General features: G+C 40.0%; 1 long non-coding RNA gene across 1 annotated transcript in view; it reads right to left on the bottom strand.

Annotated features, from left to right (window-relative positions):
* Window positions 1-12,404, bottom strand: part of LOC138303938 (uncharacterized) — a 41,759-nt gene extending 29,355 nt beyond the window's left edge. The window contains exons 1-2 of the long non-coding RNA XR_011205471.1: window positions 12,108-12,404; window positions 11,573-11,690 (exon numbers count right to left, since the gene is read on the bottom strand). This is a non-coding gene — a long non-coding RNA (uncharacterized lncRNA). The remainder of the gene's footprint in view (window positions 1-11,572; window positions 11,691-12,107) is intronic.
* Window positions 12,405-15,857: the final 3,453 nt, after the last annotated feature.

Genomic DNA, 15,857 nt, shown 5'->3' with positions numbered 1-15,857 from the left:
TGCCTACTCGATTGACCACCATATTGTACAGAGTTATTAACTAATAATGTATAAATAGTTTATGTATGTTTGAAACTGCATTACTCTGCCATACTTACAGGTAAATATTATGAACTTTACTTGTGCTAACTAAAAGGCCTCAAGATAGCAAGGCCACAACTAAAAATGAATATCTTCCAATTACTGAAAGTTGCAACGTTAGTAGAACCATCTCATGTCCACTGTATAACAAATCCTTTGTTTGAATCTCAAATTTGTTCAAAACGTGTGTTAATTAAATGTATCTCTTTCGAGGAAATGTGTGTAACCTATGAATGTTTCTACATCACTGTAACTGTTGATTCGAAGTGTATTGGAAATGCGATGAACAATAGACCCACTGATAATGGACGGAAGGTTCCTCAAGTTGATTCTGATTGTAATGACTGGATGTATGCAAATGGAGAAGAACCAATCATTAACCTGCGGATGTCTGTCTAGCATATTTTTCTGATATGTACTAAAATTATAATTGGGCAATTATCATCGCCAGATGCCTCTGACCAATGGAAAATGTAGGACAACGTTAACTTAACCGCACTGTTCTTGGAGCTAGAGGCATACTTTTTGCAGTATGTGGCAGTCTTTCATTCGCAGTCATTATTCCTATGTCACTCTTGGACACTGGGTCATTTTGACACTTGCCAACTTGTCTACCGATGTTCTGGTACTTTTATCATTTTTGAGTTATTTCTCATGCTTCATGCAATGATGCTGGTGCTTCTTTAGCACTTCATGCTTAAAACTTGTAGCACTTTTCCTGATTTGCCTCAGACATTAACTTGATGGTTGCGAGATCTTAGTGCCCAAATTCTGAACTATTCCCCTCCCTTTCCCTCTCCTGTCTTGATGCTGATCTCCCCCTGATGAAGACAATGCCGCTTGCTGATTCTTAAGGACAGGTATAAAACTGTAATATTGTTGATTTGTCATTGTTTTCTAGGTACCAACTGCTGCTTTTAATAGAGCCATAGTTAGATGTTTTCTAACTTTAGGTTACTAAAACTTTTGCATGAAACCCACCATGCTAATGCTAATCTGGAGTTAGTGAAGTGTTTCCTCTATTCATATGTCTCTGGCGACTGACAACAATCACTTGCAGATCAAATGTACGTTATTACCCTTCTTCAATTACTATTACTATTGATTTGTACCGTAGCTATTGAAGGCATTGTTATTGTAGCTTTGTTAAAATTAAGATTTTTTAGGCATTTCGGTCAACCTGTGTTGTTTCTGTCTTTTTATCATATGGTTTTGAGACTAATTTACGTGACCTTAGCATTGTTAATATAGGGAAATAAACATTTTAAGTGATTCTAAAAGGTGTGGTTATTCATGGCCGAATGGGTCACGGTGCGACAATTACTGACTCTAAATTGAATTGTTTATTTATGGTGATATTTATGTGATATGATGGTGTGATCATCTCAAACGAGCCAAAAGGTTCATCGGCCTAAGGACACGTCTCCTTACTAGTTATTATAACTAAACAGATAATGCTCACAGCCTCAACCCCACTTTTTGTCCCAAACGCCCACCCAAAGTGCACAGAGAACTCTACATGTGCCCCTGTTGCAGCCACAGGACCCTATGGTAGCCATTTCCCTGCTTAAATATTGTCAGAGGAAGAAAAGAGAAGCTATAGTGTCTCCAACGCTGCTAAATACTTTAAAATGTGTTTAGTGGTTGTGAATGTATTCACTTTTTAATGCCTGGTTCATAAAGTATATCGGTTGTATGGAGACAAGAATCTGTTTCCTTGTAGCTGTGGGCACCTCCCAGAGCAGAATAATCCAGTCCCAACCAGCAGTGTTAAAGTTGTAGCAATTTTTGTTGACATATTTAAAGCATAGGGATTCCAGCAGATGGGAACGTGAATCATCTTTAGTCCTCCAGCCATGTGGATTCCCTAGGACTGTGCCATCTGAGTTCCAGTATGCAACTCTGTGTGAGCAGCATCTCCAAATCTCCAAATGTGGGTGAGCTCTTCTGGTCTTTTTGGAGCAGAGCATTAGTTAGGTCCTGACCTAAATAACTGTGGGAAGGTACGGAAACTTTCAAATGTCTCTATTCAGTGAAAACACACTGATATGTTGCCCTCTAAGAAGTAGAACAAGGGGCTGCTCGGAACTGTCTCTGGTGTAAACTGATTTCGTTCATCAGGACAAGCTTGTGTCAAGATGTGCTTCCTGACCAGTTGAGTGAAAGCCTGACATTTGGCTGACAGGGTGGTGGTGTATGCAGGGAAATCTACTGTGACCACTGCATCATAAAGATATTTTGTCCATCATGAACAGTGACTGAAAATAGCGGGTATAGACCAATATTAGTCATAGGCCTCTATTATAACAATAAGATAGTGCTCAAATGAAATTTGAACTCTGATCTCTGCCTCAGAAGGGAGAGAGTTCTGGTTTTCATTCTGATCTTATTCTTTTTGTTGTAGTATTGAATTTAGTGTGTAATCAAGTACTCTACTTGTTTCCAACGTAAAAGCACTGTTAAAAGCAGGAACCTTCTTGGGTGATATTAGTGAGTTTTTCTGTCTTATCTATGTCTACACCACATTCTGCCTTGCTTTACCATTCTATTTAGTTATGTATTTATTTTTGCAGTTTTAGGGAGTTGAAATTGGACCAAAGGAGTATATGTGTACTTTACATCAGACAAGTTTCAATCTGCAAACAGCAGTTTATATAAGGGCAGTTTATCACAAAATTTGACATAAGAACAGTTTCATAATCATGTTGGAGCAGTTTGAATTATGATAGTTACACCCTGCTAAAGGCATTTTCCTCTGCACACCAGTTTCTGCTAAAGTGATTGGGCCGCAGTCAGCTGAACCGACCTTTCTCCTCCCCTCAACACTTGCATAGCCTGTTACCAGAAATGTAGAAAATGCACATGAAAATATAATGCAACAACCGACATTAGCAGAAAGCACTATACAGATGTATGAAATAAAAGAACACTGAAGGTCTAAATCCAATTCTGACTGGAATAAGGTGACATTTTTACTGGAGGACTCTGAAATAAGTAACCTGAAAAGATTGCTGTTACAAGCTAACTTGTGTTTAGAACATGTATAGGTACTTACAACTTTAGGCATGTACTGTATAGATCGCAAAACTGATTAGAAAATGAGTGCAGGAAATATAATCAGCACAGACTGCATAGAGGTCTCAGGTTTACAATGATAAGGCACACATGGTATTAAAACTGTAATTGCTGAAGAAATATATGTATTCAAGAGTGGAACAGGCACTTTCTGCTATGCAATTTGACTCTAAACCTGTGGTTTGTGTCTGTGTGTGTCTGTATAAATGTCTTTCCTTGTTTCCCCTCAAATATATCAAGGTTACTGAGGGCCAATCATCCCATTCCCCTGTAATACATTAAAAAAAAGCAAAAACAAAACCTAACTTAAGTGTGTAGAGACTACTTAATCTATTTTGTTCCTGGAAAGGGTTTAGGGCCTGAAACAATGCATCCCCCTCATAAGACTTTGAGGTAAACATTCACTAATTACAACATTTTAAATAATCCCTAAAATTACACTTATTCTACAGCACATTCTTCAAATACAAACACTGAGTAACTTTTACAAATTTCTCCAACAACCTTTTATTTTTTCCAAACAAAAACAATCACATCACCCCACAACCTATCACAAACTATACAATAATTCATTAACATATCCAAACAACATACAAACACAATGTCACTTGCCAAAAGGAAACTGAAAATCAAGAAGGCACAAACATATGATCACACGGTGTCCTGATCATACCTTCCTACCGCAACCCACCCACACTCTACACAAATCACCAAACACCGAAATTACAACACTATGACCCACCACAAATAGCCCACACATGTCTCAAAGTCCACAATCCTCTAACCAACCCACCTCCCTTCCACCTACAAGACAATTCAAATGCCAGACCAACAACATCAAAATACCGTATCCGCCTCCACCCATACTAAAGGACATGAATAAGAAAAAAAAAACTAAATTGCCTACTCTTCACTGCATGAGTCATGAACAAAAATCAATTTAACCTCTTTGACCTACTCTCAGCAACACCAGACCTCACCTTCATTACAAAAACAAGGTTCACCGAAGATTTTGTACCTGCATACCAGAAAACCTTCCCTCCTGATTTTCGCATCATTTTCAAAAATCATATTGGCAAAATTTGATGAGGCCTAGCTGTGATCCATAAAAAAATAATATTGAAAATCCCACCACAGACATCTATGAATCCCTGATAACAAGATGTCACACAACTCTAACTATTACCTATTCCTTCCACTTAATATACAGGGAGTGCAGAATTATTAGGCAAGTTGTATTTTTGAGGATTAATTTTATTATTGAACAACAACCATGTTCTCAATGAACCCAAAAAACTCATTAATATCAAAACTGAATATTTTTGGAAGTAGTTTTTAGTTTGTTTTTAGTTTTAGCTATGTTAGGGGGATATCTGTGTGTGCACGTGACTATCACTGTGCATAATTATTAGGCAACTTAACAAAAAAAAATATATACCCATTTCAATTATTTATCATTACCAGTGAAACCAATATAACATCTCAACATTCACAAATATACATTTCTGACATTCAAAAACAAAACAAAAACAAATCAGTGACCAATATAGCCACCTTTCTTTGCAAGGACACTCAAAAGCCTGCCATCCATGGATTCTGTCAGTGTTTTGATCTGTTCACCATCAACATTGCGTGCAGCAGCAACCACAGCCTCCCAGACACTGTTCAGAGAGGTGTACTGTTTTCCCTCCTTGTAAATCTCACATTTGATGATGGACCACAGGTTCTCAATGGGGTTCAGATCAGGTGAACAAGGAGGCCATGTCATTAGATTTCCTTCTTTTATACCCTTTCTTGCCAGCCACGCTGTGGAGTACTTGGACGCGTGTGATGGAGCATTGTCCTGCATGAAAATCATGTTTTTCTTGAAGGATGCAGACTTCTTCCTGTACCACTGCTTGAAGAAGGTGTCTTCCAGGAACTGGCAGTAGGACTGGGAGTTGAGCTTGACTCCATCCTCAACCCGAAAAGGCCCCACAAGCTCATCTTTGATGATACCAGCCCAAACCAGTACTCCACCTCCACCTTGCTGGCGTCTGAGTCGGACTGGAGCTCTCTGCCCTTTACCAATCCAGCCACGGGCCCATCCATCTGGCCCATTAAGACTCACTCTCATTTCATCAGTCCATAAAACCTTAGAAAAATCAGTCTTGAGATATTTCTTGGCCCAGTCTTGACGTTTCAGCTTGTGTGTCTTGTTCAGTGGTGGTCGTCTTTCAGCCTTTCTTACCTTGGCCATGTCTCTGAGTATTGCACACCTTGTGCTTTTGGGCACTCCAGTGATGTTGCAGCTCTGAAATATGGCCAAACTGGTGGCAAGTGGCATCGTGGCAGCTGCACGCTTGACTTTTCTCAGTTCATGGGCAGTTATTTTGTGCCTTGGTTTTTCCACATGTTTCTTGCGACCCTGTTGACTATTTTGAATGAAACGCTTGATTGTTCGATGATCACGCTTCAGAAGCTTTGCAATTTTAAGGGTGCTGCATCCCTCTGCAAGATATCTCACTATTTTTGACTTTTCTGAGCCTGTCAAGTCCTTCTTTTGACCCATTTTGCCAAAGGAAAGGAAGTTGCCTAATAATTATGCACACCTGATATAGGGTGTTGATGTCATTAGACCACACCCCTTCTCATTACAGAGATGCACATCACCTAATATGCTTAATTGGTAGTAGGCTTTCGAGCCTATACAGCTTGGAGTAAGACAACATGCATAAAGAGGATGATGTGGTCAAAATACTCATTTGCCTAATAATTTTGCACTCCCTGTATATCGACCACCATTCAGCAATGCCAACTTTGAAGATATCCTACTTGATACAGTAATCAACGCCCATGTGGACTACCCAAACCTATACACTCTAGGACACCTCAAAATACGACTTCGTAAAAAAAATATTCTAAGAACAACCACAGCTATTAAAACTAACCTTGAATCCTTCAACCAGCAACAAATCATTTCTGGTCCAATTCACTTTGCAGCACACATGCTAGATTTCATATCTGCACTCCTAGCATAAACCACATCCAACATTAACCACAAAAAGAACACAGCATGGGTTAAAGACAACATCAAAAGATTGAAATCAAAATTCAACATACAGCGCAAATTGAAAAAATCAGGAAATTGAACAGGTAAAAGCAAGCCACAACACTGAAGCAGAGCCCACAAAAGAACCAGAGCTACAAAAAGACACCACTATTCTACACCCATAACTGAAGCAGACTGCCCTTCCGAACAACTCCATAAGACAGAATTCCGCAATCTAGAGTAGCCAAAAAACAGAAACGCCACAATCACAAAACTTCTGTTACAACACTTTAATGAATTGACCTAAAAAAATTACCAAGATTGAAAATTACCTGAAGGAGAACACAGACAACACTATAATAATGTGTGACTTAACCATCACAGAAAGAGACATCAAGAACCATCCATCAAAGGCACAGAGTCACCCATCATATGTATCTGGGATGATCAAACTCATAGTGAACAATAACAGAGTTGCTGCCTTATTATTTCTAAATTTATCAGCTACATTTAACAAGGTCCATCGCCATCTTAGCGCAAATAATTCACAATATCAGAATCAGTGAAAATGCTTTAAATGGATTGCTTATCTCTCGGACAAAGCGTAGTCTACTTACCCCCTTTCACATCACCTCCACACACGACATTGTGGCCTTCCTCAGGGGTCCATCACACCTGCCTCTATTATTTAACATCTACCTAACTTCCTTATCAAATCTGAATAAATCATACAACCTCACCTGTTATGCATATGAAAACCAAATGATTTCAAAAGGGGATAGTCCCAAAGACCTCTGCAATTCAAAACTTGATGACTCCCTTTGTGCCATAAACATATGGATGGACCATCTAAAGCACAATATTGCAAAGACAGAGATTATGACATGCGGACAATAGTAAAACTACCAGTCTACTGCCATATGGCCTAAGGAACTTGAAGCCACCCCCGACAACATCAAGAGAAGTTTGAAACATAGAAGTAAACATGGATTCGGACTTATCTTTAATACCTCATGCTAACAATCTCACAAAGAGTGCTTTCTACACAATGAAAATATTGTGTTGCATCTTCCCATATCTTGCATACCAACATAAACTGCATGTCATCCTCACACTCGTAATCTCCAAGCCTGACTATGCCAACAGATGATTTCTTGGTCCACCCGGATTTATTATATGCAAAACACAACTCATTCAAATTCTGGCAAAATACTTCTTCTCTGCCTTCACCCAAGAGAAATCATGACCCCAGTCCTGCAATCACTCCACATGCTACCTATAGCTATGAAGGGCAATGTTCAAGGCACTCTGCGTTGTCCACAGAGCCTCCCAAAGAAAAAAAGACCGCTTTACCTACAAGTTAAATTCAAACAAATGATTGCACCACTTATCTCGTATTACCATATGAAATCCATAGGAGGCACTGTTTACTCAGTCCAAGCTGCAGAGCTCTGGAACTCACTGCCAGCCAATATTATGAGCACCCAGGAGCATAATGCACTTCCAAAGACAGCTGAAAATGTGACTATTTCCTAGATAACTGAACCACCTGCATTCAGGCAACAGTGCCCAGAAAACAGTCACACTCTCAAGCTCAATCCTCTGCTTACAACCCACAAACTGCAAACAACTCAATCAGCAACCTGCTCTCATTATGCAGGTAAGCCAAAAAGGGCTGACCTATGGTTTGCTGTGGCATTATATAGTTATAACTGTTATGGCCCACAATACTACTAAAACAGCATTGTTCTGCGATCAGTAACAAATTGTAACTTACATCTATTAAATTCACATACTACATATCTGCTATGAGGGTTGTCCATCACCAGCACTGTACAACCAAAAAACACAAACATCACCAAATTATTAGGTATGGAATAGCTGAAGAGATCTGTCACACATTACTGTACAAATTTGGAGGACTTTAATCATAGTCCAATCACTGCAGTTACCAAATATCTATACAATCTGACCACTTCTTTACATCTCACCTAGTGTTAGATAAGGGATGTTAATACAAATGCTCATTCGCACAGATCTCTCCACTTCTCTCTCACTCCAACCATGCCAGCCGGGGACTACAGAAAAATATAAAATCTCAGACTGGACAACCCAGTACAGTAACCAGCTAAGCAGATTATATTGTATGAAATACCATAAGTGGAACTGCAGCGCTATTCAAAGCTAACAGCATACTCAAAACCGTAAAACTGTGTGCTTGGCCTCTTTCACTTCTTCATCCAACACACTTTTACATGCTGCATCTCATAACACAATAACCGCACCTCATGGTCATCACGCACGCATTGGAAACTCTTCCCACATAGGATCAAAACATAAACAACCTTCCACACACCCTACATGGTGTACCATAATACTTATAAGGGCAAGCGTTTCAGCCCTCCATCTAAGGAGGCAGTAAGCACTATATAAGTACTGCAACACAATACAATAAATCCTGCTAAAACCAGAAAGCAGCTTACATAAGAAGGTTAGGATAGGCCATGTTAATCCTGCAGTCGACACCAAAACTGTTTCCAAACTCTCAGTCAAAAGGTTCCATTAAATCATATGATAATGTAAATACAGGATATCAGAGTCCATGTCCATTTTATTATTCATATGCGATGACATCCCTCCTCACCAAAGATGGATGCCCTGTGTTCCCCACTGAAACAAAAGAGAAGTCTGACCAACTTTTCAGTTCAGTTCCTCAACCATGGTATTGGCACAAAAATCATGATTCCTTGCACTCCTTTATAGCTTTCTGACACTCCGCAGTCTTGATAACTTACTTAGGTTGCTTCTTGGATGTCAGGGCTCTCAATAGTGAGTCTTTAGACCCATAGTTGGCCACAATGTTCCTATAATATACAGCAAATCCTATAAAGGCTTTCACCTAGGTCTAGGTGATTAACTTCCCACTTCAACACAGAATGTATCTTGCCTATCTAATCAAAGTAGACCACATTCTTCAAGTCCTGAAATAACTTAGTTTCCCACATGCTGAAAGGTGGAAGGAGCCATTCTTAGGCCAAAAAGGCATGTTTCCTAAACTGGTACAGGCTCTTCAACTTTGAAAAAGCAGTCTTCTCCTTGGCACCAAGTGCAAATGTTACCTACCAATAGCCACTGGTCAGAATAAAAGGCTGTCAAAAAGCAGGAAGCACCAGTCTATCAGCTTGGGGAATTTCAAGCAATATTTGAAGAGTTCAGATACTAAACCCAGTAAATCTGCCCTTTTTGAGTGGTCACCCAAGATATTTACTGGACCCTATATGTTTTGCTGGTTTAAAAGTCAAGACACTTTACCCATGCTAACCAGTAGTAAAGTGCCTGTGCTCTTGCTTTAAAAATGGTTCAATGTATATATTTCTAACTGGCACATTTAACTTGCCTGCAAATCTCTTATATACGATGTAGAAAGTACATCCTGGGCCTGGAAGTTAACTGTAGCACCTAATGTACCATCAATTATAGTGGCAAAACAAAGTTTCAGGCCTACCGCTGTAATCTGACTGTAACAGTGCAAAAATTGAATTGTTACCTGTCAGAATAAACCCTTTTTGGCATGTAAAAACCTCCCTTTTCAGGTTTGAGAATGCAAGCGCTCTGGCCTGTTGTAATCTCGGTGTGGGCTTTTAACCATGCCCACTACTACTATTCATTCTATGTTGTGCTCGTCTTAAATGCTTCATTTTTAATGCTGCATTTTGGGAAATGTCCCTCTTTTGTGTGCCGAGTTCCTTCCCAGTGATTTTACCAAGGGAACATTTTTGTTAGCCACGTCAGGCTTTCTCCTATTACAGCGTGTGATGGCTCCTCCCCTCCAGTTTCGGTTTGCCTTTCATCCTATGCACGATCCTTTCTAGTTATTCCCACGCAGGGAGAAAAAAACTCTTGCGCTCACGAACATGGCGGCCGTGGCGCTTTGAATTGACTCAACTGTTTTACTTTTCATTTTCAATTTATGTGGCAAAAAAATACAGTTATGAATTTACAATGTTAATAGCTTTAACTTTCTCAAATGCAAGACCCATTGCATCGCAAATGCTTGTTAATAATAAGTCTCCCCCCATTTAAGTCTTGTTGCCCACAAGCCCACCTTGCATGGTATTTAAAGGTGGGACATGTAGAAAGTTAATCTTACCATGTACCTAGAGTGACAAGGTCCTACAAGCTATTTTCACACTGATAAGACCAGCTGTCCTATGTAGAAAGGCAGAATACAGATTAAACAACTAATATTGTATCTAAGCAATCAGAACTGCTAGAAAAATAATTAAACCACTATTTGTAATAATTATTTAAAATTTCAATTAAAAGATGTCATATTTTGAATCTGTATTAAGGAAAATAAACTTTCAGAAACTTACCCTTTACCTGTCAGAAGGCTAATTAACACAAATTTCTGCCAACTGTCACCCTGTGCTCATGCTTGGGTATGTGTGAAAAAAAAAGGTGTGAAATGCCTCCCATGAGCACACAAAAGGCTGACCTGAATCGGCAGAGGTAACTCCACTGAACTCTACAGAATCTGCAGTCTGGGGGCTGTGGGCATTTTTTGATACTACAATGTCAAATACTTTAGGCCAGTTCTGTTGAGCCACATTGTACCACTTGGGTCTGTTTGCTTTACCTGAAGCAGAAATGGCTGAAAATGGGGGTAGGGTTGACCCCTCCCAGCTTTTTACTCCATTGGTTAGGGCGCATCTAGCAGTTACTTCCTCCCAAATGCTGGTGCCAGGTATAAGAGAGCCACCCCAATCTGGAGCTACATATGGATAAAACTTAGAGTGCTTCATTTGTGATGGGCATAGTAATATATTCCCCATTAGATGAAGGTGGTGATGTTTAAATGCATGAAAAGTGCCGTAATAGTGTGTTTTTTTATTAATGAAACCTACCAGAACACACCAGCCCCGCATCTTATGTTTTTTCAGTGATATAGGGCCAGATGTAGCAAAGGTTTTTCCCCATTCAGTGTCTATGGGAAAAAGTGTTTGTACATAGTCTGTTATTTATTCCCTTACATGTCTAGTAAGTGCTTTGTGAAATCGTACACTTCTGTTTTTGATGTTGGGCAATCGTTTGGCTACATAATTTTACAAATCTCAGTGCAGTGTGCTAATCATGTGAGTAGGCGATTGGACTCTAAACGTGGTGGTATTATGCACTCTACAAATGCTACAATACCATATGATATCTAACACATAAATAGTTTTATCGCATCTACAGTTGTACATCTTCATATTGTATGCGATCTCAAAAAGTCTGCTCCCACTATGTCCATGAAAATGTACCTTTTCTTCATATACATTGTTCTCTGTCCTTCCATTCTATCAAATAGCGCACTCTTTGCCCTCCAGCCTCTACATTACTTACTCTCCGATTGTAGCCTACTGTAAGTCACATGCCGGTCTGCCTTACTCTCCATTGCATTTTTGCAATTGCTCTCCGGGTATCCTTGTGGCACGGAAGACTTCCCCAGCCGAATGGGACCCTAGAATAAAAACAAAAGACAGAGGAGGCCCACAGATCAAACGGACAAGCCACCCAGATGGAATGGACAGAGACCGGCGACAAGGGTTTCCGTTCCCCCCACAGAACAAGGCTCGGGCTAATGCTGCAATTTAACAGTTCACATGTGTGGTTGGGTTCAATATCGCGGCACAGGTGGAGCCTATATATCAGGGTAGCTAAGTGGCCAGCTGGAGTAGTGGAGGTCGGGTAACAGCGCAGTTAGAGAGGTAAATTCCGAGAGGCAATGGGACCCGTGGCGGGGGTAAAACTGGGGTTCCTTCTCATCTGGATGGGATCTCGGAAAACGAGGCCCTACTTGTCCGCCATCATGTTATGCTTCCATTTCCAAATGTTACAAATGACCAGTGTTACTTTAACATAATTTATCAGTACTCACTTTATCTTCATTAGGAGGATGAGTGGCTAAACCAGTCCATGGAAGAATTCGAATATATAATGAATAAGTAGCGCCCAGATGCCATGCTGCAGTTTTCGGCTGATGGAAAGAGAGGGGGCTACTCTGGGCAAGGATAGAACGACAGGTGAGTGTAAAAAGAAAAGATAATTTTGAGTAAATATAAAGGAGAAAGGTGTCGTATAAATGGTACACAAATAGGAAAAGGAGAACATGGCTGAGACGCTGAAGAGCAGAAAGTGTTGAGTGATGCCGAATAATTATGGATAACAAGTCATTGTTGCGCCACTCCATGTTTTACCTTTGCATTATGGGAGTTGTAGTCCTGGTGTATAATGGAAAAATCCAGACTACAAGTCCTAGAATTCAACGAAAAAAAACTGAAATGGTGCAGCACATCACGCATGGACCTGGAAAATGTGTCAGGGCTGCCAATAAAGACAACAGGAAAGTCGACGTATGTGATAGATGTGAGTGATATGGTATAGTGAATGTTGGCTAACGGTCTGAAATTAGTTTTCCACACTAGGGTTTGCGCGTGTGATATTTCAGCGTCTTCAGCCTCTGAACACCACATAGCGGCAGTTTATGCCTCACTCATGATGGCCGCCTGTCGCTGCTTGGAACGGTGACGTCATTCACAAAAGCCTCCTTAAAGTGCTGAGCTGATTGGGTCTCAATCCGCCATCGAGAAAGCAAACCTGCGGCTCCGATTGGTGAAAAATAAAAATAAAGCCCGAGCAGACTCTTGTAGTGTGATTGGCCAGCGATAGGTCTGTTGTGCGTGTCTCGTGCGTCATCGGAAACTGTTTATTTCATGAAGGAAAGCGGGAGGGAGGATGGGCTTGGGAGAAGTAAACACGACGGAAATTGCCGTCTTCAACGCGGTTGTGTCAGAGCTAATGATTACACAGCGTGGGCGTTCTGAAAAGAAAATAGGCGATATTCCACCACGAGAATTACGGAAGTACTGTTGTATATGTAACGGTGCCGCAGTACTCGTGGGCAAGTCTTGTCTCCAATTTGTAATATTTCAAGTAGGTACATGGTAACTTTCCAGGGCTTGCTTTCGTCCTAGGATTTCTCCCTCTCCTCATAACAAAAGGCGATAACCCAGTGATATAATTAGTGATGACTCTGTAAGCCCACACTGACTTCATTACTTGCACTTCCCAATCGCTATTGCATGACATCACTGATTGAATCACTCCCCGGTTAAATCTCTCAACCATGCCGTTCTCACTGGCATTGTACAGCGGTGTGGTCTTGTGAATAATTCTAACTCTGTCAAAGTACTGCTTGGATAATAATTGCACACCATTGCCACTCAAAATGGTTAAAGGAATTCCTTCTGAAATGAAAACTGCATCCAAAAATTTCAAAACCAAATCCGTGTCTACCCTGTCAACAAAATCTACAAATCAAATCAGTTGCAAATGATTCCCATGGTTGTTTAGGGGTGCAACAATCACTCATTGGGGGCCTTAATGTATGTAACAATATATCAGCCAAGGTACATCTTGAGCACTCCCTGACAGATCTCTCTATGACCAAATCCATTCCAGGCCACCAGAACAATTTCTTCACTGCTGATTTTGTCTTCACCACTCCAAAATGGCCTTCATGGCATAGCTCCAAAATTACTTGGCGTACCCCTTTTGGAGGAACAAGTCTGTCTCCTCTGAAAATTAGCATACCATCCACGACAACTCTGGTCTAATTTCCCAAAATGGCCTGGCTTCCTTATCAAGATATTCCTTCCATCCTTGGTCAATCTCTATAGATGAATCTAGATATTTCCTGCAACACACTATCTTTGTTGTACTCCTTCTCCCATTCGCCTCTCTATAATGCTGGTGTTACACAATCATGAACTAACGCAATTTGAAAATCATCCCACACATCAACCATACATTCCTATAACTGGGCAGGCATGGGTGAAAGACAGTCTACAACATTATTATTTCCCGTTACACATACAGTTTTGTAAATATAGTCTGGAAAGATTTGCCATTCTGGCTGATGCATTGACAGTTCCTTCTGTTGTTAGTATTTTAACAAAAGGCTTATGATCACATTGAATGACTATCGGTTTCCCCCAAATAAAAACCCTAAAATGATCTAAAGCCCATACACATGCAAGGCTTCCACCTTAATTATGGGTTCTTTTTCTTCTGCTGGAGACAAAGACTCTAAGGCAATAGACATAATTTCTTCCACACCATTATTGTTTCTTTGCGTTAACATTGCTCCATGGCCCTTGTTACTTACATCAGTTGTAATAACATTGTTCAATTCTGGGTCAAAACTGCTGAGTAAAGCCGCATTGCTAATACTATTTTAGATTTTCCTAAAATCCTCCTCACATTCTCTTGATCATTCAAATTTAGTTTTATATTTCAACAACTGTCTGATGTTACAAGTACTTTCTGAAAATTTCGAAATTAACTTAGCACAGTACTCAGCCATTCCCCAAAACGGCCTTACTTCCTCTTCATTGCTAGGTGCTGGAGATTGTACAATGGTGCAATGGTTTGAGTTTGATACCCTCTCCATTAATCACATGGCCCAAATACGTGATAGTTTGTTCAGCAAATTTACATTTTGTGTGTTCCACAGTTAACTTGTGTTCTTTCAGAATTCCCAAAACTCTTTCAACCTTGCATCACGTTACTTCCTGTTTTCACCAAAAATCAAGCTATCATCCTGAAAAAATAAAACTCCTTGTTCTTTACTGAATAATTTGTGCATTAGTCTCTGGAAAACCGCCGCTGCCGAAGCCAAGCCAAAAGGTATTTTCTTGACTTGAAAACAGCCAAACGGTGATATGAATGCCCTTAAATGCTTGGATTGATGAGCTAACAAGATTTGATGATAAGGAGATAAGTCCATGGTTGAGAACCATGTTGCTCCTTTTAGACTTACAACCATCTCATTAATCTTTGGTAAGGGAAAACGGTCTATCACAATCTATTCATTCAAATGGCCTAGGTCAACACACAACCTGATTTTTCCATTACTTCGTCACACCACCACCAGTGGAGGAATACATTCTGAGGATTCTACGGGTTCTATAACATCAGCTTTTACCAGTTTTTCAAGCTCATTTGAAACCTCCTCTTTTACCAACAAAGGAACATACCTCACTTTATGAACCTTCGGCACTGCACAACCTGTAAGTACAATGTAGTGCTCAAAACCTTGTAATTTTCCTAAGGTTTTACAAAAACCTTTAGGAAACAGGCATAGTAGCGTTTCTCTTACAGTGACTTTCATCCAGAACTAACACTTTCTCATCACTGTTTGGATCCAAGATGATGTGCAATTTTCCTTGGTCTAACCAACCTAAAAAAGAAGGCCTTTTTTAACGATATCAAATTTTCTCTCTGTCACTCTGTTCTTGAATCGGAAGGTTAACCATCTGTAACCAAGCAATTCTATCTTTCCCCCACTGTAACCTTCTGGATGTATATTTGGCTCCTGTAGATGTACGCCAATACTTGTGATGAATTTTTCTTTCCATACCCCTCGTTCACAATTGTGTAAGGTGATCCTGAATCTTCAAAAATGTTAACACAAACTCCTCTGATAGGCATGCTGCATATCGGTTTATCCTTCATTTCTGAGTCATTTACATTCAACACAAAATTTTCCCGAAGATTCATAACATTAGAGGATTTCCTGATGTCTGCATCTGAATCACTGTTATCTGAACCACCACCCTTATCCATA

The sequence above is a fragment of the Pleurodeles waltl genome, chromosome 7 (assembly GCF_031143425.1).
Source record: "Pleurodeles waltl isolate 20211129_DDA chromosome 7, aPleWal1.hap1.20221129, whole genome shotgun sequence".
Lineage (NCBI taxonomy): Eukaryota > Metazoa > Chordata > Amphibia > Caudata > Salamandridae > Pleurodeles > Pleurodeles waltl.
This window is presented reverse-complemented; position numbering and strand designations above follow the sequence as displayed.